Genomic DNA, 25,243 nt, shown 5'->3' on the forward strand with positions numbered 1-25,243 from the left:
TAAGGGAAAGCACCCTAAGGAAAAGCACCCTAAGGAAAAGCACCCCAAGGAAAGAGCATCCTAAGAGAAAGCACCCTAAGGGAAAGCACCCTAAGGAAAAGCACCCTAAGGAAAAGCACCCTAAGGAAAAGCACCCTAAGGAAAGCACCCTAAGGAAAAGCACCCTAAGGAAAAGCACCCTAAGGGAAAGCACCTAAGGAAAGCACCCTATGGAAAAGCACCCTAAGGAAAAGCACCTAAGGAAAAGCACCCTAAGGGAAAGCACCCTAAGGAAAGCACCCTATGGAAAAGCACCCTAAGGAAAAGCACCCTAAGGAAAAGCACCCTAAGGAAAAGCACCCTAAGGAAAAGCACCTAAGGGAAATCACCCTAAGGGAAAGCACCCTAAGGAAAAGCACCTAAGGAAAAGCACCCTAAGGAAAATCACCCTAAGGGAAAGCACCCTAAGGAAAAGCACCCTAAGGGAAAGCACCCTAAGGAAAAGCACCCTAAGGAAAAGCACCCTAAGGGAAAGCACCCTAAGGAAAAGCACCCTAAGGGAAAGCACCCTAAGGAAAAGCACCCTAAGGGAAAGCACCCTAAGGAAAATCACCCTAAGGAAAAGCACCCTAAGGAAAAGCACCCTAAGGAAAAGCACCCTAAGGAAAATCACCCTAAGGAAAATCACCCCAAGGAAAATCACCCCAAGGAAAAGCACCCTAAGGAAAATCACCCTAAGGAAAATCACCCTAAGGAAAAGCACCCCAAGGAAAAGCACCCCAAGGAAAAGCACCCTAAGGAAAAGCACCCTAAGGAAAAGCACCCTAAGGAAAAGCACCCTAAGGAAAAGCACCCTAAGGAAAAGCACCCTAAGGAAAAGCACCCTAAGGAAAAGCACCCCAAGGAAAAGCACCCTAAGGAAAAGCACCCTAAGGAAAATCACCCTAAGGGAAAGCAACCTAAGGAAAATCACCCTAAGGGAAAGCACCCTAAGGAAAAGCACCCTAAGGAAAAGCACCCTAAGGAAAATCACCCTAAGGAAAAGCACCCTAAGGAAAAGCACCCTAAGGAAAAGCACCCTAAGGAAAATCACCCTAAGGAAAAGCACCCAAGGAAAAGCACCCTAAGGAAAATCACCCTAAGGGAAATCACCCTAAGGGAAAGCACCCCAAGGAAAAGCACCCTAAGGGAAAGCACCCTAAGGAAAATCACCCTAAGGAAAAGCACCTTAAGGAAAAGCACCCTAAGGAAAAGCACCCTAAGGGAAAGCACCTAAGGAAAATCACCCTAAGGAAAAGCACCTTAAGGAAAAGCACCCTAAGGAAAAGCACCCTAAGAAAAAGCACCCTAAGGAAAAGCACCCTAAGGAAAAGTACCTAAGTAAAAGCACCCTAAGAAAAATCACCCTAAGAAAAAGCACCTAAGGAAAAGCACCCTAAGAAGAAGCACCCTAAGGGAAAGCACCCTAAGGAAAATCACCCCAAGGAGAAAGCACCCTAAGGAAAAGCACCCTAAGGAAAAGCACCCTAAGAAAAACACCCTAAGGGAAAGCACCCTAAGGAAAAGTACCCTAAGTAAAAGCACCCTAAGAAAAATCACCCTAAGAAAAAGCACCCTAAGGAAAACCACCCTAAGAAAAAGTCTCTAAGAAAAACACCCTAAGGGAAAGCACCCTAAGGAAAAGCACCCTAAGTAAAAGCACCCTAAGAAAAAGCACCCTAAGAAAAAGCACCCTAAGGAAAAAAAACCCAAGGAAAAGCACCTTAAGGAAAAGCACCCTAAGGAAAAGCACCCTAAGGAAAAGCACCCTAAGGAAAAGCACCCTAAGGAAAATCACCCCAAGGAAAAAGCACCCTAAGGAAAAGCACCCTAAGGAAAATCACCCCAAGGAAAAAGCACCCTAAGGAAAAGCACCCTAAGGAAAAGCACCCTAAGGAAAAGCAACCCAAGGAAAAGCACCCTAAGGAAAAGCACCCTAAGGAAAAGCACCCTAAGGAAAATCACCCTAAGGAAAATCACCCTAAGGAAAAGCACCCCAAGGAAAAGCACCCCAAGGAAAAGCACCCCAAGGAAAAGCACCCCAAGGAAAATCACCCTAAGGGAAAGCACCCCAAGGAAAATCACCCTAAGGGAAAGCACCTTAAGGAAAAGCACCCTAAGGAAAAGCACCCTAAGGGAAAGCACCCTAAGGAAAAGCACCCTAAGGGAAAGCACCCTAAGGGAAAGCACCCTAAGAAAAAGCACCCTAAGGGAAAGCACCCTAAGGAAAAGTACCCTAAGTAAAAGCACCCTAAGAAAAATCACCCTAAGAAAAAGCACCCTAAGGAAAAGCACCCTAAGAAAAACACCCTAAGGGAAAGCACCCTAAGGAAAAGTACCCTAAGTAAAAGCACCCTAAGAAAAAGCACCCTAAGAAAAAGCACCCTAAGGAAAAGCACCCTAAGAAAAAGCACCCTAAGGGAAAGCACCCTAAGGAAAAGCACCCTAAGGAAAAGCACCCTAAGGAAAAGCACCTTAAGGAAAAGCACCCTAAGAAAAAGCACCCTAAGGGAAAGCACCCTAAGGAAAAGTACCCTAAGTAAAAGCACCCTAAGAAAAAGCACCCTAAGGAAAAAAAACCCAAGGAAAAGCACCTTAAGGAAAAGCACCTTAAGGAAAAGCACCCTAAGGAAAAGCACCCTAAGGAAAAGCACCCCAGGGAAAAACACCCCAAGGAAAAAGCACCCTAAGGAAAAGCACCCTAAGGAAAAGCACCCTAAGGAAAAGCACCCTAAGGAAAAGCACCCTAAGGAAAAGCACCCTAAGGAAAATCACCCCAAGGAAAAAGCACCCTAAGGAAAAGCACCCTAAGGAAAATCACCCTAAGGAAAATCACCCTAAGGAAAAAGCACCTTAAGGAAAAGCACCCTAAGGAAAATCACCCTAAGGAAAAGCACCCTAAGGAAAAGCACCCCAAGGAAAAAGCACCCTAAGGAAAAGCACCCTAAGGAAAAGCACCCCAAGGAAAAAGCACCCTAAGAGAAAGCACCCTAAGGGAAAGCACCCTAAGGAAAATCACCCTAAGGAAAAGCACCCCAAGGAAAAGCACCCCAAGGAAAAAGCACCCTAAGGAAAAGCACCCTAAGGAAAAGCACCCCAAGGAAAAAGCACCCTAAGGGAAAGCACCCTAAGGAAAAGCACCCTAAGGAAAATCACCCCAAGGAAAAAGCACCCTAAGGAAAAGCACCCTAAGGAAAATCACCCCAAGGAAAAAGCACCCTAAGGAAAAGCACCCTAAGGAAAATCACCCTAAGGAAAAGCACCCCAAGGAAAAGCACCCTAAGGAAAAGCACCCCAAGGAAAAAGCACCCTAAGAAAAAGCACCCTAAGGAAAAGCACCCCAAGGAAAAAGCACCCTAAGAGAAAGCACCCTAAGGGAAAGCACCCTAAGGAAAATCACCCTAAGGAAAAGCACCCCAAGGAAAAGCACCCCAAGGAAAAAGCACCCTAAGGAAAAGCACCCTAAGGAAAAGCACCCCAAGGAAAAAGCACCCTAAGGGAAAGCACCCTAAGGAAAAGCACCCTAAGGAAAAGCACCCTAAGGGAAAGCACCCTAAGGGAAAGCACCCTAAGGAAAAGTACCCTAAGTAAAAGCACCCTAAGGGAAAGCACCCTAAGGGAAAGCACCCTAAGGAAAAGCACCCTAAGGAAAAGCACCCTAAGGGAAAGCACCCTAAGGGAAAGCACCCTAAGGAAAAGCACCCTAAGGAAAAGCACCCTAAGGGAAAGCACCCTAAGAGAAAGCACCCTAAGAGAAAGCACCCTAAGGGAAAGCACCCTAAGGAAAATCACCCTAAGGAAAAGCACCCTAAGGAAAAGTACCCTAAGTAAAAGCACCCTAAGAAAAAGCACCCTAAGGAAAAAAAACCCAAGGAAAAGCACCTTAAGGAAAAGCACCCTAAGGAAAAGCACCCTAAGGAAAAGCACCCCAGGGAAAAACACCCCAAGGAAAAAGCACCCTAAGGAAAAGCACCCTAAGGAAAATCACCCTAAGGAAAAGCACCCCAAGGAAAAGTACCCTAAGTAAAAGCACCCTAAGAAAAAGCACCCTAAGGAAAAAAAACCCAAGGAAAAGCACCTTAAGGAAAAGCACCCTAAGGAAAAGCACCCTAAGGAAAAGCACCCCAAGGAAAAACACCCCAAGGAAAAAGCACCCTAAGGAAAAGCACCCTAAGGAAAATCACCCCAAGGAAAAAGCACCCTAAGGAAAAGCACCCTAAGGAAAATCACCCTAAGGAAAAGCACCCCAAGGAAAAGCACCCTAAGGAAAAGCACCCCAAGGAAAAAGCACCCTAAGGAAAAGCACCCTAAGGAAAAGCACCCCAAGGAAAAAGCACCCTAAGAGAAAGCACCCTAAGGGAAAGCACCCTAAGGAAAATCACCCTAAGGAAAAGCACCCCAAGGAAAAGCACCCCAAGGAAAAAGCACCCTAAGGAAAAGCACCCCAAGGAAAAGCACCCCAAGGAAAAAGCACCCTAAGGGAAAGCACCCTAAGGAAAAGCACCCTAAGGAAAAGCACCCTAAGGGAAAGCACCCTAAGGGAAAGCACCCTAAGGAAAAGTACCCTAAGTAAAAGCACCCTAAGGGAAAGCACCCTAAGGGAAAGCACCCTAAGGAAAAGCACCCTAAGGGAAAGCACCCTAAGGGAAAGCACCCTAAGGAAAAGCACCCTAAGGAAAAGCACCCTAAGGGAAAGCACCCTAAGAGAAAGCACCCTAAGAGAAAGCACCCTAAGGGAAAGCACCCTAAGGAAAAGCACCCTAAGGAAAAGCACCCTAAGAAAAAGCACCCTAAGGGAAAGCACCCTAAGGAAAAGTACCCTAAGGAAAAGCACCCTAAGAAAAAGCACCCTAAGGAAAAAAAACCCAAGGAAAAGCACCTTAAGGAAAAGCATCCTAATGAAAAGCACCCTAAGAGAAAGCACCCTAAGGAAAAGCACCCTAAGGAAAAGCACCCCAAGGAAAAGCACCCCAAGGAAAAAGCACCCTAAGAGAAAGCACCTAAGGAAAAGCACCCTAAGGGAAAGCACCCTAAGGAAAAGCACCCTAAGGAAAAGCACCCCAAGGAAAAGCACCCCAAGGAAAAAGCACCCTAAGGAAAAGCACCTCAAGGAAAAAGCACCCTAAGAGAAAGCACCCCAGGGAAAAACACCCCAAGGAAAAAGCACCCTAAGAGAAAGCACCCTAAGGAAAAGCACCCTAAGGAAAAGCACCCTAAGGAAAAACACCCCAAGGAAAAAGCACCCTAAGAAAAAGCACCCTAAGGAAAAGCACCCTAAGGAAAAGCACCCCAAGGAAAAGCACCCTAAGGAAAAGCACCCCAAGGAAAAGCACCCTAAGGAAAAGCACCCCAGGGAAAAACACCCCAAGGAAAAAGCACCCTAAGGAAAAGCACCCTAAGGAAAAGCACCCTAAGGAAAAGCACCCCAAGGAAAAGCACCCTAAGGAAAAGCACCCCAGGGAAAAAGCACCTAAGGAAAAGCACCCTAAGGAAAAGCACCCCAAGGAAAAAGCACCCTAAGGAAAAGTACCTAAGGAAAAGCACCCTAAGAAAAAGCACCCTAAGGAAAAAACCCCAAGGAAAAGCACCTTAAGGAAAAGCACCCTAAGAAAAAGCACCCTAAGGGAAAGCACCTAAGGGAAAGCACCCTAAGGAAAAGCACCCTAAGGAAAAGCACCCCAAGGAAAAGCACCCTAAGGGAAAGCACCCTAAGGGAAAGCACCCTAAGGAAAAGCACCTAAGGAAAAGCACCCTAAGGGAAAGCACCCTAAGGGAAAGCACCTAAGGAAAAGCACGCTAAGGGAAAGCACCCTAAGGAAAAGCACCCTAAGGGAAAGCACCCTAAGGGAAAGCACCCTAAGAAAAAGCACCTAAGGAAAAGCACCCTAAGGGAAAGCACCCTAAGAAAAAGCACCCTAAGGAAAAGCACCCTAAGGGAAAGCACCCTAAGGAAAAGCACCCTAAGGGAAAGCACCCTAATGAAAAGCACCCTAAGGAAAAGCACCCTAAGGGAAAGCACCTAATGAAAAGCACCCTAAGGAAAAGCACCTAAGGAAATGCACCCCAAGGAAAAGCAAAGCTAAAAGGGGTGTTTTAAGATATCTTTTAAATATGTCCAGTTTAGACCTTCCTCAGGTTCTCTGGCAGACTATTCCAGAGGCTGGGGGCATAGTAACTAAAGGCTGCCTCTCCATGACTCCTGGTCCTAGGCTTTGGGATAGTTAAAAGGCTGCCTCTCTATGCCTCTTGGTCCTAGGTTTTGGGATAGTTAAAAGGCTTCCTCTCTATGCCTCTTGGTCCTAGGCTTTGGGATAGTTAAAAGGCTTCCTCTCTATGCCTCTTGGTCTGAGGCTTTGGGAAAGTTAAAAGGCTTCCTCTCTATGCCTCTTGGTCTGAGGCTTTGGGATAGTTAAAAGGCTTCCTCTCTATGCATCTTGGTCCTGGGCTTTGGGATAGTTAAAAGGCTTCCTCTCTATGCCTCTTGGTCCTGGGCTTTGGGATAGTTAAAAGGCTGATTCTCTATGCATCTTGGTCCTGGGCTTTGGGGCAGTTAAAAGGCTTCCTCTCTATGCATCTTGGTCCTGGGCTTTGGGATAGTTAAAAGGCTTCCTCTCTATGCATCTTGGTCCTGGGCTTTGGGATAGTTAAAAGGCTTCCCTCTATGCCTCTTGGTCCTGGGCTTTGGGATAGTTAAAAGGCTGATTCTCTATGCATCTTGGTCCTGGGCTTTGGGATAGTTAAAAGGCTGATTCTCTATGCATCTTGGTCCTGGGCTTTGGGATAGTTAAAAGGATGATTCGCTATGCCTCTTGGTCCTGGGCTTTGGGACAGTTAAAAGGCTGATTCTCTATGCATCTTGGTCCTGGGCTTTGGGATAGTTAAAAGGCTGATTCTCTATGCATCTTGGTCCTGGGCTTTGGGATAGTTAAAAGGCTGATTCTCTATGCATCTTGGTCCTGGGCTTTGGGATAGTTAAAAGGCTGATTCTCTATGCATCTTGGTCCTGGGCTTTGGGGCAGTTAAAAGGCCAGTACCAAAGGACCTAAGGGACCTACTGGGTACATAACTTAGATGCATGTCTGACATGTATTGAGGTGCACAATCTTGGATTGATTTACAAACCAATAGAAATGAATTGTAAAACTCACAGGCAGCCAGTGCAGAGACCTTAAGACCGGTGTAATGTGGGCTCTCCGTCTGGTCTTGGTCAGTACCTGTGCTGCAGCATTCTGTATGTTTTGCAATTGACCAATGGCTTGCTTGTCAGACAGGAGAGCATTACAGGAGTCAAGCCTGCTTGTAATAAAAGTATGGATGAGTCTCTCTGTATCAGCCTTAGAGAGAAACGGCAACACCTTGGCAATGTTTCTCAGGTGGTAAAATATATTGGTCACATTCCTAATGTTTGATTCGAAATGGAGTTCAGAATCTAAAATAACACCTCGTTTTTTACCTGGTGTTTACCTGGTGTATATGTATTGTCCGTGAATTCAAATTTGCCCCCAGATTTTCTCTCTGTGCTTTGGCTCCAACAATAAGTACCTTGTTCTTGTCTTGATTTAGTTGGAGGAAGTTGTGAGCCATCCAAGTATTTAAATCACTGATACAGTCTTATAAATTATCCGTAGAGCTAAAATCCTCAGGTAACACAGAAATATAAAGTTGTGTCTGCATAGCAGTGTTATCTTTCTGATAACACTGCCAAGGGGTAACATATATAAATTGAACAGTACCAGACCCAAAATCGAACGTTGTGGAATGCCACAACTCTCGACTGGTTAAATAGGTCTTAAAGATGTCCTAAAGGACAGAGAGCTGTTTGGCATCTGTGTTGGCTTTAAGATAATTTAAGGCTGTCTAAGAGACTGTCAGAGACTAAGGCTGTCTCTGTGCTGTGGTGGCCCGAATACCACATTGGATTAAAAAAACTGCTGTTTGAAAACCAATTTCTTAAGAATTTTACATAAGAATGGAAGGTTGGAGATTGGCTGAAAATTGCAGAGAGCTGAAGAATCTTGATGACTTTTCTTCAGAAGGGGTTTCACCATAGCAGTTATTACTGCAGTGGGGGAAAGTGCCTGTGAACAGGGAGTGATTAACAATAGCTTTCACTTCTTCAGATATGCAATTAAAAACAGTTTTGAAGAAGGTGGTGGGGATAGGATCGAGAAGGCAGGTAGAAGGCTTAAGTTGTGATATCACTTTCCTGAGCATGTCTGTGTCAACCAGGGAAAATAAATCCATAGTGCCTTTGCGTGGTAGTCTAGGGCACATATCAAAACTTATCAGGTCTTGCTGGACTGACAAACGTTAGCCTGGGTATCTCTGAAATATGCCGCAAACTCTTCACATTTAGATGTAGAGGAAAGTTCACAGGTTTGCGAGGGTAGGATTTATCAGGCCATCAATGGTCAGGAAGAGCACTGACGAATTATTCTGATTCATAGAGATCAAGTTACAAAAATGAGCCTGTCTGGCATTTCTAATTGCTTTGTTATACATGCCAAGACGCTCTCTCAGAATATCATAAAGGACTTGCAAATTTCTCCACTTCCGCTCAATTAAATGTATTAGTTTCCTCCCTCATCTCTGTTTGATGAGGCCTTTTTCAACTTTACTGGAGCCATGGCATCAATGGGTGCCTTTTAATTTGCTATTAAAGTTATCAGATAAATCATCACAAGAAGAAGGCAGAATAGGTGGTGGAGTGTTGTTCATACACTCAATAACATCTGTATCAATGTCAGAGGTAAGATATTATTTCTGAATAATGTGTTCAGTATTACCCTGCACTATGGGCAACAAGGTAGTAACAAATATGGAGTGGTGATCAGATAAAGCAACATCACCAAGAGAGGATATGTCAATAGAAAGCCCCTTGGTAATAACCAGGTCCAGAGTGTGGTCGCGGTTATGGGTGAGCCCAGTAGAAAGCCCCTTGGTAATAACCAGGTCCAGAGTGTTGTCGCGGTTATGGGTGAGCCCAGTAGAAAGCCCCTTGGTAATAACCAGGTCCAGAGTGTTGTCGCGGTTATGGGTGAGCCCAGTAGAAAGCCCCTTGGTAATAACCAGGTCCAGAGTGTTGTCGCGGTTATGGGTGAGCCCAGTAGAAAGCCCCTTGGTAATAACCAGGTCCAGAGTGTGGTCGCGGTTATGGGTGGGCACAGTAGAAAGCCCCTTGGTAATAACCAGGTCCAGAGTGTGGTCGCGGTTATGGGTGAGCCCAGTAGAAAGCCCCTTGGTAATAACCAGGTCCAGAGTGTTGTCGCGGTTATGGGTGAGCCCAGTAGAAAGCCCCTTGGTAATAACCAGGTCCAGAGTGTGGTCGCGGTTATGGGTGAGCCCAGTAGAAAGCCCCTTGGTAATAACCAGGTCCAGAGTGTTGTCGCGGTTATGGGTGAGCCCAGTAGAAAGCCCCTTGGTAATAACCAGGTCCAGAGTGTTGTTGCGGTTATGGGTGAGCCCAGTAGAAAGCCCCTTGGTAATAACCAGGTCCAGAGTGTGGTCACGGTTATGGGTGGGCACAGTAGAAAGCCCCTTGGTAATAACCAGGTCTAGAATGTGGTCGCGGTTATGGGTGAGCCCAGTAGAAAGCCCTTGGTAATAACCAGGTCCAGAGTGTGGTCGCGGTTATGGGTGGGCACAGTTGAAAGCCCCTTGGTAATAACCAGGTCCAGAGTGTTGTCGCGGTTATGGGTGAGCCCAGTAGAAAGCCCCTTGGTAATAACCAGGTCCAGAGTGTGGTCGCGGTTATGGGTGGGCACAGTAGAAAGCCCCTTGGTAATAACCAGGTCCAGAGTGTGGTCGCGGTTATGGGTGGGCACAGTAGAAAGCCCCTTGGTAATATCCAGGTCCAGAATGTGGTCGCGGTTATGGGTGGGCACAGTAGAAAGCCCCTTGGTAATAACCAGGTCCAGAGTGTTGTCACGGTTATGGGTGGGCACAGTAGAAAGCCCCTTGGTAATAACCAGGTCTAGAATGTGGTCGCGGTTATGGGTGGGCCCAGTAGAAAGCCCCTTGGTAATAACCAGGTCCAGAATGTGGTTGCGGTTATGGGTGGGCACAGTAGAAAGCCCCTTGGTAATAACCAGGTCCAGAGTGTGGTCGCGGTTATGGGTGGGCCCAGTAGAAAGCCCCTTGGTAATAACCAAGGTGTGTGCGTGTGTGCGTGTGTGTGTGTGTGTGTGTGTGTGTGTGTGTGTGTGTGTGTGTGTGTGTGTGTGTGTGTGTGTGTGTGTGTGTGTGTGTGTGTGTGTCCACGCAGGTGGTTGTGTGTGTGTCCACGCAGGTGGTTGTGTGTGTGTCCACGCAGGTGGTTGTGTGTGTGTGTATGCATGCTTAACCATGTGTGTGTCATTACTCTCTCATAATCCAAACGACCAACACAGTTAGTTTATGATTGTGTTACCGTGGCTAATGTTTATGTGCAACACTATTCATCTTTCCTGGCATTTCCATGTTAAATATTCATACATTAGCTAATACAGTTAGTATGAGATTGGTTCCCACGGGCTAATCCTTCTAGTCAAGTCAGCATTTTCTCACAACTCACTGTCTACTGCTAAGGTTCAGTCTCGGCTGGCATTGCTAATGTTGGCTATGATGCTATTAGACAACGTAATACAGTATTTGCCTATGTGGGTTCTACTTTGCAATTTCTGTTCATCAGTAATATGCAATTGACTCCAGATACACTCCATATACACTAAGTTTAAATGTGCAGCTCACTTCACCATTTCCAAGATATCCTTCTAGATACTGTACAGTGCCTAAAGTAAGTCCACAAGCCTAAATGAGTTCAGAAGTCAAATTTGGCTTAACAAATCACATAAATTATATGGCCTCACTCTGTGTGAAATAATAGTGGTTGCTGTGTTTTTTGAATGACCCCCCTTCTTTTGTCCCCATACATACAACATAGGTAAGTTAAATGGCTGTGATAGGAGAAAATAAACATATTATGCATATGTAGCCTTCTTTAGTGCACTTATTCAAAGGCCCAAGCCATTGTACAAGAAGTCCACTTAGGTTCAAGGCAATATTCAAGAGCATTTAGTTTAGTTTAGTTTATTTTATTTTTACATAGACAGTGCACATTAATCAACGTTTCAGTAAAAGTGCCAGTTTTAGCCAGCCGGCTAATTTTCAACCGCAGTCCCTGGGCAGGTTATTAAAAACAATTACAATATAGACAATAGCACCATAGACATAGCAACATAGCAACATAGGACAAGCAAGACGTAGCATACAGACAGAGCAACATAGAACAAAAAGCAGCAAGACAAAATTCATAAAAGCAACAAAGTGCTTCCATACCTCACAAGCTACAGACAACATGGAAAGCGGCAACACACAGCTAGGGACCATGTTCACAAATCTGATTGACCTTTAGCCATGTCTTCAAGCATTTTGTGAAAGTGTGATATGTGGTGCAGTTATGTGTGTCTGATGGCAGTGTATTCCAGACATGGGAAGCTCTCACAGAGAATGCAGATTTACTAAAGTTGTTGTAGTTTATTATGGTTAATGTCATCTCCCCTTTAAATTATACCTATTTAAATGCTGTGGTTTTGGGCTACAGCAGTGAAAGTGGCATGAACTTTCTCTTCTCTCTAACCCATCTCTCCTCTCCTAGGCATCCCTGTCTACCTCTCTCTCTTCTCTCTAACCCATCTCTCCTCTCCTAGGCATCCCCGTCTACCTCTCTCTCTCTCTCTGCCTCTCTCTGCCTCTCTCTCTCTGTCTTTCTCTGCCTCTCTCTTCTCTCTAACCCATCTCTCCTCTCCTAGGCATCCCCGTCTACCTCTCTCTCTCTCTGCCTCTCTCTGCCTCTCTCTGTCTTTCTCTGCCTCTCTCTTCTCTCTAACCCATCTCTCCTCTCCTAGGCATCCCTGTCTACCTATCTCTCTCTGTCTCTCTGTCTCTCTGCCTCTCTCTTCTCTCTAACCCATCTCTCCTCTCCTAGGCATCCCCGTCTACCTCTCTCTGTCTCTCTGTCTCTCTGCCTCTCTCTGCCTCTCTAACCCATCTCTCCTCTCCTAGGCATCCCTGTCTACCTATCTCTCTGTCTCTCTGTCTCTGTCTCTCTGCCTCTCTCTTCTCTCTAACCCATCTCTCCTCTCCTAGGCATCCCTGTCTACCTATCTCTCTTCTCTCTAACCCATCTCTCCTCTCCTAGGCATCCCCGTCTACCTCTCTCTGTCTCTCTGCCTCTCTCTGCCTCTCTCTCTCTGTCTTTCTCTGCCTCTCTCTTCTCTCTAACCCATCTCTCCTTTCCTAGGCATCGCTGTCTACCTCTCTCTCTGCCTCTCTCTTCTCTCAAACCCATCTCTCCTCTCCTAGGCATCCCTGTCTACCTCTCTCTCTGTCTCTCTCTTCTCTCTAACCCATCTCTCCTCTCCTAGGCATCCCCGTCTACTCTCTCTGTCTCTCTGTCTCTCTGCCTCTCTCTGCCTCTCTAACCCATCTCTCCTCTCCTAGGCATCCCTGTCTACCTATCTCTCTGTCTCTCTGTCTCTGTCTCTCTGCCTCTCTCTTCTCTCTAACCCATCTCTCCTCTCCTAGGCATCCCTGTCTACCTATATCTCTGTCTCTCTGTCTCTCTGCCTCTCTCTGCCTCTCTCTCTCTGTCTTTCTCTGCCTCTCTCTTCTCTCTAACCCATCTCTCCTCTCCTAGGCATCCCTGTCTACCTATCTCTCTTCTCTCTAACCCATCTCTCCTCTCCTAGGCATCCCCGTCTACCTCTCTCTGTCTCTCTGCCTCTCTCTGCCTCTCTCTCTCTGTCTTTCTCTGCCTCTCTCTTCTCTCTAACCCATCTCTCCTTTCCTAGGCATCGCTGTCTACCTCTCTCTCTGCCTCTCTCTTCTCTCAAACCCATCTCTCCTCTCCTAGGCATCCCTGTCTACCTCTCTCTCTGTCTCTCTCTTCTCTCTAACCCATCTCTCCTCTCCTAGGCATCCCTGTCTACCTCTCTCTCTCTGTCTCTCCTCTCTAACCCATCTCTCCTCTCCTAGGCATCCCTGTCTACCTCTCTCTGTCTCTCTCTTCTCTCTAACCCATCTCTCCTCTCCTAGGCATCCCCGTCTACCTCTCTCTCTGTCTCTCTCTTCTCTCTAACCCATCTCTCCTCTCCTAGGTATCCCGTCTACCTCTCTCTCTGCCTCTCTATTCTCTCTAACCCATCTCTCCTCTCCTAGGCATCCCGTCTACCTCTCTCTCTGCCTCTCTCTGTCTCTCTCTTCTCTCTAACCCATCTCTCCTCTCCTAGGCATCCCCGTCTACCTCTCTCTCTGTCTCTCTCTTCTCTCTAACCCATCTCTCCTCTCCAAGGCATCCATGTCTACCTATCTCTCTGTCTCTCTCTGTCTCTCTCTGCCTCTCTCTGCCTCTCTCTCTCTGTCTCTCTCTGCCTCTCTCTCTCTGTCTCTCTCTGCCTCTCTCTCTCTGTCTCTCTCTGCCTCTCTCTGCCTCTCTCTCTGTCTTTCTCTGCCTCTCTCTTCTCTCTAACCCATCTCTCATTTCCTAGGCATCCCTGTCTACCTCTCTCTCTGCCTCTCTCTTCTCTCAAACCCATCTCTCCTCTCCTAGGCATCCCTGTCTACCTCTCTCTCTGTCTCTCTCTTCTCTCTAACCCATCTCTCATCTCCTAGGCATCCCTGTCTACCTCTCTCTCTTCTCTCTAACCCATCTCTCCTCTCCTAGGCATCCCGTCTACCTCTCTCTCTGTCTCTCTCTTCTCTCTAACCCATCTCTCCTCTCCTAGGCATCCCTGTCTACCTATCTCTCTGTCTCTCTCTGTCTCTCTCTGTCTCTCTCTGCCTCTCTCTCTGTCTTTCTCTGCCTCTCTCTTCTCTCTAACCCATCTCTCCTTTCCTAGGCATCCCGTCTACCTCTCTCTCTGCCTCTCTCTTCTCTCTAACCCATCTCTCCTCTCCTAGGCATCCCCGTCTACCTCTCTCTCTGTCTCTCTCTTCTCTCTAACCCATCTCTCCTCTCCTAGGCATCCCGTCTACCTCTCTCTCTGCCTCTCTCTTCTCTCTAACCCATTTCTCCTCTCCTAGTCATCCCTGTCTACCTCTCTCTCTGCCTCTCTCTTCTCTCTAACCCATCTCTCCTCTCCTAGGCATCCCGTCTACCTCTCTCTCTGCCTCTCTTTGTCTCTCTCTTCTCTCTAACCCATCTCTCCTCTCCTCGGCATCCCTGTCTACCTCTCTCTGTCTCTCTCTTCTCTCTAACCCATCTCTCCTCTCCTAGGCATCCCTGTCTACCTCTCTCTCTGTCTCGTTCTTCTCTCTAACCCATCTCTCCTCTCCTAGGCATCCCTGTCTACCTCTCTCTCTGCCTCTCTCTGCCTCTCTCTCTCTGTCTCTCTCTGCCTCTCTCTCTGTCTCTCTCTGTCTCTCTCTGCCTCTCTCTTTTCTCTAACCCATCTCTCCTCTCCTAGGCATCCCTGTCTACCTCTCTCTCTGTCTCGTTCTTCTCTCCAACCCATCTCTCCTCTCCTAGGCATCCCTGTCTACCTCTCTCTCTGCCTCTCTCTGCCTCTCTCTCTCTGTCTCTCTCTGCCTCTCTCTCTGTCTCTCTCTGTCTCTCTCTGCCTCTCTCTTTTCTCTAACCCATCTCTCCTCTCCTAGGCATCCCTGTCTACCTCTCTCTCTGCCTCTCTCTTCTGTCGAACCCATCTCTCCTCTCCTAGGCATCCCTGTCTACCTCTCTCTCTGCCTCTCTCTTCTGTCGAACCCATCTCCCCTCTCCTAGGCATCCCTGTCTACCTATCTCTCTGCCTCTTTCTTTTCTCTAACCCATCTCTCCTCTCCTAGACATCCCTGTCTACCTCTCTCTGTCTCTCTCTTCTCTCTTACCCATCTCTCCTCTCCTAGGCATCCCCGTTTACCTCTCTCTCTGTCTCTCTCTTCTCTCTTCTCTCTAGCCCATCTCTCCTCTCCTAGGCACCCCGTCTACCTCTCTCTCTGCCTCTCTCTTCTCTCTAACCATCTCTCCTCTCCTCGGCATCCCTGTCTACCTCTCTCTGTCTCTCTCTTCTCTCTTACCAATCTCTCCTCTCCTAGGCATCCCCGTCTACCTCTCTCTCTGTCTCTCTCTTCTCTCTAACCCATCTCTCCTCTCCTAGGCATCCCGTCTACCTCTCTCTCTGCCTCTCTCATCTCTCTAACCATCTCTCCTCTCCTAGGCATCCCTGTCTACCTCTCTCTCTGTCTCTCTCTTCTCTCTTACCCATCTCTCCTCTCCTAGGCATCCCGTCTACCTCTCTCTCTGCCTCGCTTTGTCTCTCTCTTCTCTCTAACCCATCTCTCCTCTCCTCGGCATCCCTGTCTACCTCTCTCTCTCTGCCTCTCTCTGCCTCTCTCCTCTCTCTAATCCATCTCTCCTCTCCTAGGCATCCCTGTCTACCTCTCTCTCTGTCTCTCTCTTCTCTCTAACCCATCTCTCCTCTCCTAGGCATCCCTGTCTACCTCTCTCTCTGTCTCTCTCTTCTCTCTAACCCATCTCTCCTCTCCTAGGCATCCCTGTCTACCTCTCTCTCTGTCTCTCTCTTCTCTCTAACCCATCTCTCCTCTCCTAGGCATCCCTGTCTACCTCTCTCTCTGTCTCTCCTCTCTAACCCATCTCTCCTCTCCTAGGCATCCCTGTCTACCTCTCTCTCTGTCTCTCTCTTCTCTCTAACCCATCTCTCCTCTCCTAGGCATCCCTGACTACCTCTTTCTCTGTTCTCTCTCTTCTCTCTAACCATTGGAGACTAACCTACACTAGTTAAACGAGGACTGAAAAACAAGTTAGAGACCTACACTAGCTAAACGAGGATTGAAAAACAAGTTAGAGACCTACACTAGCTAAATGAGGACAGAGGAACAAGTCAGAGACCTACACTAGCTAAACGAGGACAGAGGGACAAGTCAGAGACATACACTAGCTAAACAAGGACTGAAAAGCAAGTTAGAGACCGACACGAGCTAAACAAGGACCGAAAAACAATTTAGAGACCTACACTAGTTAAATGAGGACTGAAAAACAACTTAGAGACCTACACTAGTTAAACGAGGACAGAGGGACAAGTCAGAGACCTACACTAGCTAAATGAGGACTGAAAAACAAGTTAGAGACAGACACTAGCTAAATGAGGACTGAAAAACAAGTTAGAGACCTACACTAGATAAACGAGGACTGAAAAACAACTTAGAGACCTAAACCAGCTAAACGAGGACTGAAAAACAAGTTAGAGACCTACACTAGCTAAATGAGGACTGAAAAACAAGTTAGAGACCTACACTAGTTAAACGAGGACAGAGAGACAAGTCATCGACCTACACTAGCTAAACGAGGAAAGGAGGGAGAAGTCAGAGACCTACACTAGCTAAACAAGGACTGAAAAACAAGTTAGAGACCTACAATAGTTAAACGAGGACAGAGGGACAAGTCAGAGACCTACACTAGCTAAACGAGGACAGAGGGACAAGTCAGAGACCTACACTAGCTAAACAAGGACTGAAAAACAAGTTAGAGACCTACACTAGTTAAACGAGGACTGAAAAACAAGTTAGACCTACACTAGTTAAACAAGGACTGAAAAACAACTTGGAGACCTACAGTAGTTAAACGAGGACTGAAAAACAAGTTAGAGACCTACACTAGCTAAACGAGGACTGAAAAACAAGTTAGAGACCTACACTAGCTAAATGAGGACAGAGGAACAAGTCAGAGACCTACACTAGCTAAACGAGGACTGAAAAGCAAGTCAGAGACCTACACTAGCTAAACGAGGGCAGAGGGACAAGTCAGAGACCTACACTAGCTAAACGGGGACTGAAAAACAAGTTAGAGACCTACACTAGCTAAACGATGACTGAAAAACAAGTTAGGGACCTACACTAGCTAAACGAGGACTGAAAAGCAAGTCAGAGACATACACTAGCTAAATGAGGACAGAGGAACAAGTCAGAGACCTACACTAGCTAAACGAGGGCAGAGGGACAAGTCAGAGACCTACACTAGCTAAACGGGGACTGAAAAACAAGTTAGAGACCTACACTAGCTAAACGATGACTGAAAAACAAGTTAGGGACCTACACTAGCTAAACGAGGGCAGAGGGACAAGTCAGAGACCTACACTAGCTAAACGAGGACTGAAAAACACGTTAGAGACCTACACTAGTTAAACAAGGACAGAGGGACAAGTCAGAGACCTACACTAGCTAAACAGGGACTGAAAAACAAGTTAGAGACCTACACTAGCTAAACGAGGACAGAGGGACAAGTCAGAGACCTACACTAGCTAAACGAGGACTGAAAAACAAGTTAGAGACCTACACTAGTTAAACGAAGACTGAAAAACAAGTTAGACCTACACTAGTTAAACAAGGACTGAAAAACAACTTAGAGACCTACACTAGTTAAACGAGGACTGAAAAACAAGTTAGAGACCCACACTAGCTAAATGAGGACAGAGGGACAAGTCAGAGACCTACACTAGCTAAACGAGGACTGAAAAACAAGTTAGAGACCTACACTAGTTAAACGAAGACTGAAAAACAAGTTAGACCTACACTAGTTAAACAAGGACTGAAAAACAAGTTAGAGACCCACACTAGCTAAATGAGGACAGAGGGACAAGTCAGAGACCTACACTAGCTAAACGAGGACTGAAAAACAAGTTAGAGACCTACACTAGCTAAACGAAGACAGAGGGACAAGTCAGAGACCTACACTAGCTAAACAAGGACTGAAAAACAAGTTAGAGACCTACACTAGCTAAACGAGGACAGAGGGACAAGTCAGAGACCTACACTAGCTAAACAAGGACAGAAAAACTAGTTAGAGACCTACACTAGTTAAACGAAGACTGAAAAACAAGTTAGACCTACACTAGTTAAACAAGGACTGAAAAACAACTTGGAGACCTACAGTAGTTAAACGAGGACTGAAAAACAAGTTAGAGACCTACACTAGCTAAACGAGGACTGAAAAACAAGTTAGAGACCTACACTAGCTAAATGAGGACAGAGGAACAAGTCAGAGACATACACTAGCTAAACGAGGACTGAAAAACAAGTTAGAGACCTACACTAGCTAAACGAGGACTGAAAAACATGTTAGAGACCTACACTAGGTAAACAAGGACAGAGGGACAAGTCAGAGACCTACACTAGCTAAACGGGGACTGAAAAACAAGTTAGAGACCTACACTAGTTAAACGAGGACTGAAAAACAACTTAGAGACCTACACTAGTTAAACGAGGACTGAAAAACAAGTTAGAGACCCACACTAGCTAAATGAGGACAGAGGGACAAGTCAGAGACCTACACTAGCTAAACAAGGACTGAAAAACAAGTTAGAGACCTACACTAGCTAAACGAGGACTGAAAAAGAAGTTAGGGACCTACACTAGCTAAACGATGGCAGAGGGACAAGTCAGAGACCTACACTAGCTAAACGGGGACTGAAAAACAAGTTAGAGACCTAAACTAGCTAAACGAGGACTGAAAAACAAGTTAGAGACCTACACTAGCTAAACGAGGACTGAAAAACAAGTTAGAGACCTACACTAGCTAAACGAGGACAGAGGGACAAGTCAGAGACCTACACTAGCTAAACAAGGACTGAAAAACAAGTTAGAGACCTACACTAGTTAAACGAAGACTGAAAAACAAGTTAGACCTACACTAGTTAAACGAGGACTGAAAAACAAGTTAGAGACCTACACTAGTTAAACGAGGACTGAAAAACAACTTAGAGACCTACACTAGTTAAACGAGGACTGAAAAACAAGTTAGAGACCCACACTAGCTAAATGAGGACAGAGGGACAAGTCAGAGACCTACACTAGCTAAACGAGGACTGAAAAACAAGTTAGAGACCTACACTAGCTAAACGAGGACTGAAAAACAAGTTAGGGACCTACACTAGCTAAACGAGGACAGAGGGACAAGTCAGAGATCTACACTAGCTAAACAAGGACTGAAAAACAAGTTAGAGACCTACACTAGCTAAACGAGGGAGTTGGCAGGTGTTTTTCTGTATAAAGTAATCTATCAATGCGAGATAATCGCTCCCCTAGTATTAGTAGATGCGTGAAAGGACACTAGCCTGGTCCCAGATCTGTTTGTGTTGTCTTGTCTGGTTTAGAGTTATGAGAACCAATGATTTGATGTGTACTATGTCAATCAATCCACAAGCAGATTTCAGATCAGTGTGAGTAGAACCTAATGTGTTCATTGATCAGCGGGAAACATTTTCTCTGGTTCATTTTCTTTATCTCTTGAAGATTTCAGTGCATCTCGAACTGTAATATCGAGATTTCGGCTGCTAGACCTTTCTCAAGACACAAATGAAAGGCGAACGTTCACTAGAAAAGTTGATCAGTTGGTTGGAGCACCTGTCTGAGGTTCTGATGAAGAGGCTGTCCTTGATGCTCTACTCTGGAGACTGCAGATGTTCCGCACTCAGATGACTCAACTGGTTGCTATAGTTACGCCTTGTTAATGAAGAGAAGGTGTGTACAGTATGTTCCAGGAGTAATAAATGCCGATGTCATCACTGTGTTCAAATCAGGCAGTTCTATCCAGGGAAGAGCTACGGTGGAACGGATAATTCATTGGTAATTAGGATAACTTAATGTTTTCGTATTCACTATTGTCATCGTCGTTGTCATCACCATGACCGTCATCATAATTTTTGCACTGAAGTAATGGAAATCAAATAAAATCCCTATAGATCAACAGTCTTGATTCTTCATCCATACTCAGACCTGAATAAGCCCTTACTAACTAACTAACAAAATGACCATACACCTGAGTGATATGGAGCACTCCCCATGGCTGTGTACCTTGAGGGCCCTGCTCTAGCAGTTTTCTCAAGTCCATGGGGCTAGTAATGGTGCTCAGGGAAACTGTTTCTGGCACCGGCTCTACTCAGGGAGGCCATGTTGGGGAGGTGGAGTAATTTCCTGAAAAGAGAGGATTTCTCCGGGTTGAGCTCAGTAAGCTAATGCTGAGGTAGCTGTCCACTGAGTGTAATACCATTCTTAGAGGCTAGCCCTCTCTCTTTCGCCCCCTCTCCTCCTCTACCCCCCCCACCCCCCCTGTGTGAGGTCAGGAGCGTTGTGTTGTGGGATGGTCTCAGAGGGACTATTGTCCTCTCATGCCCCGTTCCTCTACAACGGTTCCTGACCCCCGACCCCCTCCTCTAATCAAATATGAGGAAATGCCAGTGAATTACAGCGTCCTTCATATCTGCTGCAGTCTGAACCGCAAGGGAAAGAGGAGTGGGTTAGAGAGAGAGAGGGAGAGACTGTTTGCTCAGTGCTCAGGGGACAGAAACCAGGAGGTGGGGGCTATAGAGAGAGAGGGAGAGACTGTTTGCACAGTGCTCAGGGGACAGAAACCAGGAGGAGTGGGTTAGAGAGAGAGAGAGGGAGAGACTGTTTGCACAGTGCTCAGGGGACAGAAACCAGGAGGAGTGGGCTATAGAGAGAGAGGGAGAGACTGTTTGCACAGTGCTCAGGGGACAGAAACCAGGAGGAGTGGGTTAGAGAGAGAGAGAGGGAGAGACTGTTTGCACAGTGCTCAGGGAACAGAAACCAGGAGGAGTGGGCTATAGAGAGAGAGGGAGAGACTATTTGCACAGTGCTCAGGGGACAGAAACCAGGATGAGTGGGTTAGAGAGAGAGGGAGAGACTGTTTGCACAGTGCTCAGGGGACAGAAACCAGGAGGAGTGGGCTATAGAGAGAGAGGGAGAGACTATTTGCACAGTGCTCAGGGGACAGAAACCAGGAGGAGTGGGCTATAGAGAGAGAGGGAGAGACTGTTTGCACAGTGCTCAGGGGACAGAAACCAGGAGGGGTGGGCTATAGAGAGAGAGGGAGAGACTGTTTGCACAGTGCTCAGGGGACAGAAACCAGGAGGGGTGGGATATAGAGAGAGAGGGAGAGACTGTTTGCACAGTGCTCAGGGGACAGAAACCAGGAGGAGTGGGCTATAGAGAGAGAGGGAGAGACTATTTGCACAGTGCTCAGGGGACAGAAACCAGGATGAGTGGGTTAGAGAGAGAGGGAGAGACTGTTTGCACAGTGCTCAGGGGACAGAAACCAGGAGGGGTGGACTATAGAGAGAGAGGGAGAGACTATTTGCACAGTGCTCAGGGGACAGAAACCAGGAGGAGTGGGTTAGAGAGAGAGGGAGAGACTATTTGCACAGTGCTCAGGGGACAGAAACCAGGAGGAGTGGGCTATAGAGAGAGAGGGAGAGACTGTTTGCACAGTGCTCAGGGGACAGAAACCAGGAGGGGTGGACTATAGAGAGAGAGGGAGAGACTATTTGCACAGTGCTCAGGGGACAGAAACCAGGATGAGTGGGTTAGAGAGAGAGGGAGAGACTGTTTGCACAGTGCTCAGGGGACAGAAACCAGGAGGGGTGGGCTATAGAGAGAGAGGGAGAGACTGTTTGCACAGTGCTCAGGGGACAGAAACCAGGATGAGTGGGTTAGAGAGAGAGGGAGAGACTGTTTGCACAGTGCTCAGGGGACAGAAACCAGGAGGAGTGGGCTATAGAGAGAGAGGGAGAGACTGTTTGCACAGTGCTCAGGGGACAGAAACCAGGAGGAGTGGGCTATAGAGAGAGAGGGAGAGACTATTTGCACAGTGCTCAGGGGACAGAAACCAGGAGGAGTGGGTTAGAGAGAGAGAGGGAGAGACTGTTTGCACAGTGCTCAGGGGACAGAAACCAGGAGGAGTGGGCTATAGAGAGAGGGGGAGAGACTGTTCGCACAGTGCTCAGGGGACAGAAACCAGGAGGAGTGGGATATGTGGAATGAGAGAGGGAGAGACTGTTTGCACAGTGCTCAGGGGACAGAAACCAGAAGGAGTGGGTTAGAGAGAGAGAGGGAGAGACTGTCTGCACAGTGCTCAGGGGACAGATACCAGGAGGAGTGGGTTAGAGAGAGAGAGGGAGAGACTGTTTGCACAGTGCTCAGGGGACAGATACCAGGAGGAGTGGGTTAGAGAGAGAGAGGGAGAGACTGTTTGCACAGTGCTCAGGGGACAGAAACCAGGAGGAGTGGGCTAGAGAGAGAGAGGGAGAGACTGTTTGCACAGTGCTCAGGGGACAGAAACCAGGAGGAGTGGGATATGTGGAATGAGAGAGGGAGAGACTGTCTGCACAGTGCTCAGGGGACAGATACCAGGATGAGTGGGTTAGAGAGAGAGGGAGAGACTGTTTGCACAGTGCTCAGCGGACAGAAACCAGGAGGAGTGGGATATGTGGAATGAGAGAGGGAGAGACTGTTTGCACAGTGCTCAGGGGACAGAAACCAGGAGGAGTGGGTTAGAGAGAGAGAGAGAGAGAGGGAGAGACTGTTTGCACAGTGCTCAGGGGACAGAAACCAGGAGGAGTGGGCTATAGAGAGAGAGGGAGAGACTGTTTGCACAGTGCTCAGGGGACAGAAACCAGGAGGAGTGGGTTAGAGAGAGAGAGAGGGAGAGACTGTTTGCACAGTGCTCAGGGAACAGAAACCAGGAGGAGTGGGCTATAGAGAGAGAGGGAGAGACTATTTGCACAGTGCTCAGGGGACAGAAACCAGGAGGAGTGGGTTAGAGAGAGAGAGGGAGAGACTGTTTGCACAGTGCTCAGGGGACAGAAACCAGGAGGAGTGGGCTATAGAGAGAGAGGGAGAGACTATTTGCACAGTGCTCAGGGGACAGAAACCAGGAGGAGTGGGCTATAGAGAGAGAGGGAGAGACTGTTTGCACAGTGCTCAGGGGACAGAAACCAGGAGGGGTGGGTTAGAGAGAGAGAGGGAGAGACTGTCTGCACAGTGCTCAGGGGACAGATACCAGGAGGAGTGGGTTAGAGAGAGAGAGGGAGAGACTGTTTGCACAGTGCTCAGGGGACAGAAACCAGGAGGAGTGGGATATGTGGAATGAGAGAGGGAGAGACTGTCTGCACAGTGCTCAGGGGACAGATACCAGGATGAGTGGGTTAGAGAGAGAGGGAGAGACTGTTTGCACAGTGCTCAGCGGACAGAAACCAGGAGGAGTGGGATATGTGGAATGAGAGAGGGAGAGACTGTTTGCACAGTGCTCAGGGGACAGAAACCAGGAGGAGTGGGTTAGAGAGAGAGAGAGAGAGAGGGAGAGACTGTTTGCACAGTGCTCAGGGGACAGAAACCAGGAGGAGTGGGCTATAGAGAGAGAGGAGAGACTGTTTGCACAGTGCTCAGGGGACAGAAACCAGGAGGAGTGGGTTAGAGAGAGAGAGAGGGAGAGACTGTTTGCACAGTGCTCAGGGAACAGAAACCAGGAGGAGTGGGCTATAGAGAGAGAGGAGAGACTATTTGCACAGTGCTCAGGGGACAGAAACCAGGATGAGTGGGTTAGAGAGAGAGGGAGAGACTGTTTGCACAGTGCTCAGGGGACAGAAACCAGGAGGAGTGGGCTATAGAGAGAGAGGGAGAGACTATTTGCACAGTGCTCAGGGGACAGAAACCAGGAGGAGTGGGCTATAGAGAGAGAGGGAGAGACTGTTTGCACAGTGCTCAGGGGACAGAAACCAGGAGGGGTGGGCTATAGAGAGAGAGGGAGAGACTGTTTGCACAGTGCTCAGGGGACAGAAACCAGGAGGGTGGGATATAGAGAGAGGGAGAGACTGTTTGCACAGTGCTCAGGGGACAGAAACCAGGAGGAGTGGGCTATAGAGAGAGAGGGAGAGACTATTTGCACAGTGCTCAGGGGACAGAAACCAGGATGAGTGGGTTAGAGAGAGAGAGGGAGAGACTGTTTGCACAGTGCTCAGGGGACAGAAACCAGGAGGGGTGGACTATAGAGAGAGAGGGAGAGACTATTTGCACAGTGCTCAGGGGACAGAAACCAGGAGGAGTGGGTTAGAGAGAGAGGGAGAGACTATTTGCACAGTGCTCAGGGGACAGAAACCAGGAGGAGTGGGCTATAGAGAGAGAGGGAGAGACTGTTTGCACAGTGCTCAGGGGACAGAAACCAGGAGGGGTGGACTATAGAGAGAGAGGGAGAGACTATTTGCACAGTGCTCAGGGGACAGAAACCAGGATGAGTGGGTTAGAGAGAGAGGGAGAGACTGTTTGCACAGTGCTCAGGGGACAGAAACCAGGAGGGTGGGCTATAGAGAGAGAGGGAGAGACTGTTTGCACAGTGCTCAGGGGACAGAAACCAGGATGAGTGGGTTAGAGAGAGGGAGAGACTGTTTGCACAGTGCTCAGGGGACAGAAACCAGGAGGAGTGGGCTATAGAGAGAGAGGGAGAGACTGTTTGCACAGTGCTCAGGGGACAGAAACCAGGAGGAGTGGGCTATAGAGAGAGAGGAGAGACTATTTGCACAGTGCTCAGGGGACAGAAACCAGGAGGAGTGGGTTAGAGAGAGAGAGGGAGAGACTGTTTGCACAGTGCTCAGGGGACAGAAACCAGAAGGAGTGGGTTAGAGAGAGAGAGGGAGAGACTGTTTGCACAGTGCTCAGGGGACAGAAACCAGGAGGAGTGGGCTATAGAGAGAGAGGGAGAGACTGTTTGCACAGTGCTCAGGGGACAGAAACCAGGAGGGGTGGGCTATAGAGAGAGAGGGAGAGACTGTTTGCACAGTGCTCAGGGGACAGAAACCAGGAGGGGTGGGATATAGAGAGAGAGGGAGAGACTGTTTGCACAGTGCTCAGGGGACAGAAACCAGGAGGAGTGGGCTATAGAGAGAGAGGGAGAGACTATTTGCACAGTGCTCAGGGGACAGAAACCAGGATGAGTGGGTTAGAGAGAGAGAGGGAGAGACTGTTTGCACAGTGCTCAGGGGACAGAAACCAGGAGGGGTGGACTATAGAGAGAGAGGGAGAGACTATTTGCACAGTGCTCAGGGGACAGAAACCAGGAGGAGTGGGTTAGAGAGAGAGGGAGAGACTATTTGCACAGTGCTCAGGGGACAGAAACCAGGAGGAGTGGGCTATAGAGAGAGAGGGAGAGACTGTTTGCACAGTGCTCAGGGGACAGAAACCAGGAGGGGTGGGTTAGAGAGAGAGGAGAGACTATTTGCACAGTGCTCAGGGGACAGAAACCAGGAGGAGTGGGTTAGAGAGAGAGGGAGAGACTATTTGCACAGTGCTCAGGGGACAGAAACCAGGAGGAGTGGGCTATAGAGAGAGAGGGAGAGACTGTTTGCACAGTGCTCAGGGGACAGAAACCAGGAGGGGTGGACTATAG

General features: G+C 47.8%; 1 protein-coding gene and 1 long non-coding RNA gene across 3 annotated transcripts in view; one reads left to right on the plus strand and one right to left on the minus strand.

The window, feature by feature from the left end:
* LOC118370769 (ankyrin repeat and sterile alpha motif domain-containing protein 1B-like) overlaps positions 1-25,243 on the plus strand; it is a 495,760-nt gene that overhangs the window by 240,017 nt on the left and 230,500 nt on the right.
* Positions 15,868-18,954, minus strand: LOC127914662 (uncharacterized). 2 transcript variants are annotated; one of them, XR_008089279.1, is made up of 6 exons: positions 18,853-18,954; positions 18,575-18,614; positions 18,455-18,534; positions 17,061-17,220; positions 16,781-16,820; positions 15,868-16,301 (listed from the first exon to the last, which is right to left on the minus strand). It is a non-coding gene; the product is annotated as an uncharacterized LOC127914662 (long non-coding RNA). The 2 variants fall into 2 exon arrangements; XR_008089280.1 differs by lacking the exon at positions 16,781-16,820 and having other exon boundaries at positions 17,101-17,220.

The sequence above is a fragment of the Oncorhynchus keta genome, chromosome 33 (assembly GCF_023373465.1).
Source record: "Oncorhynchus keta strain PuntledgeMale-10-30-2019 chromosome 33, Oket_V2, whole genome shotgun sequence".
Taxonomy (NCBI): Eukaryota; Metazoa; Chordata; class Actinopteri; order Salmoniformes; family Salmonidae; genus Oncorhynchus; species Oncorhynchus keta.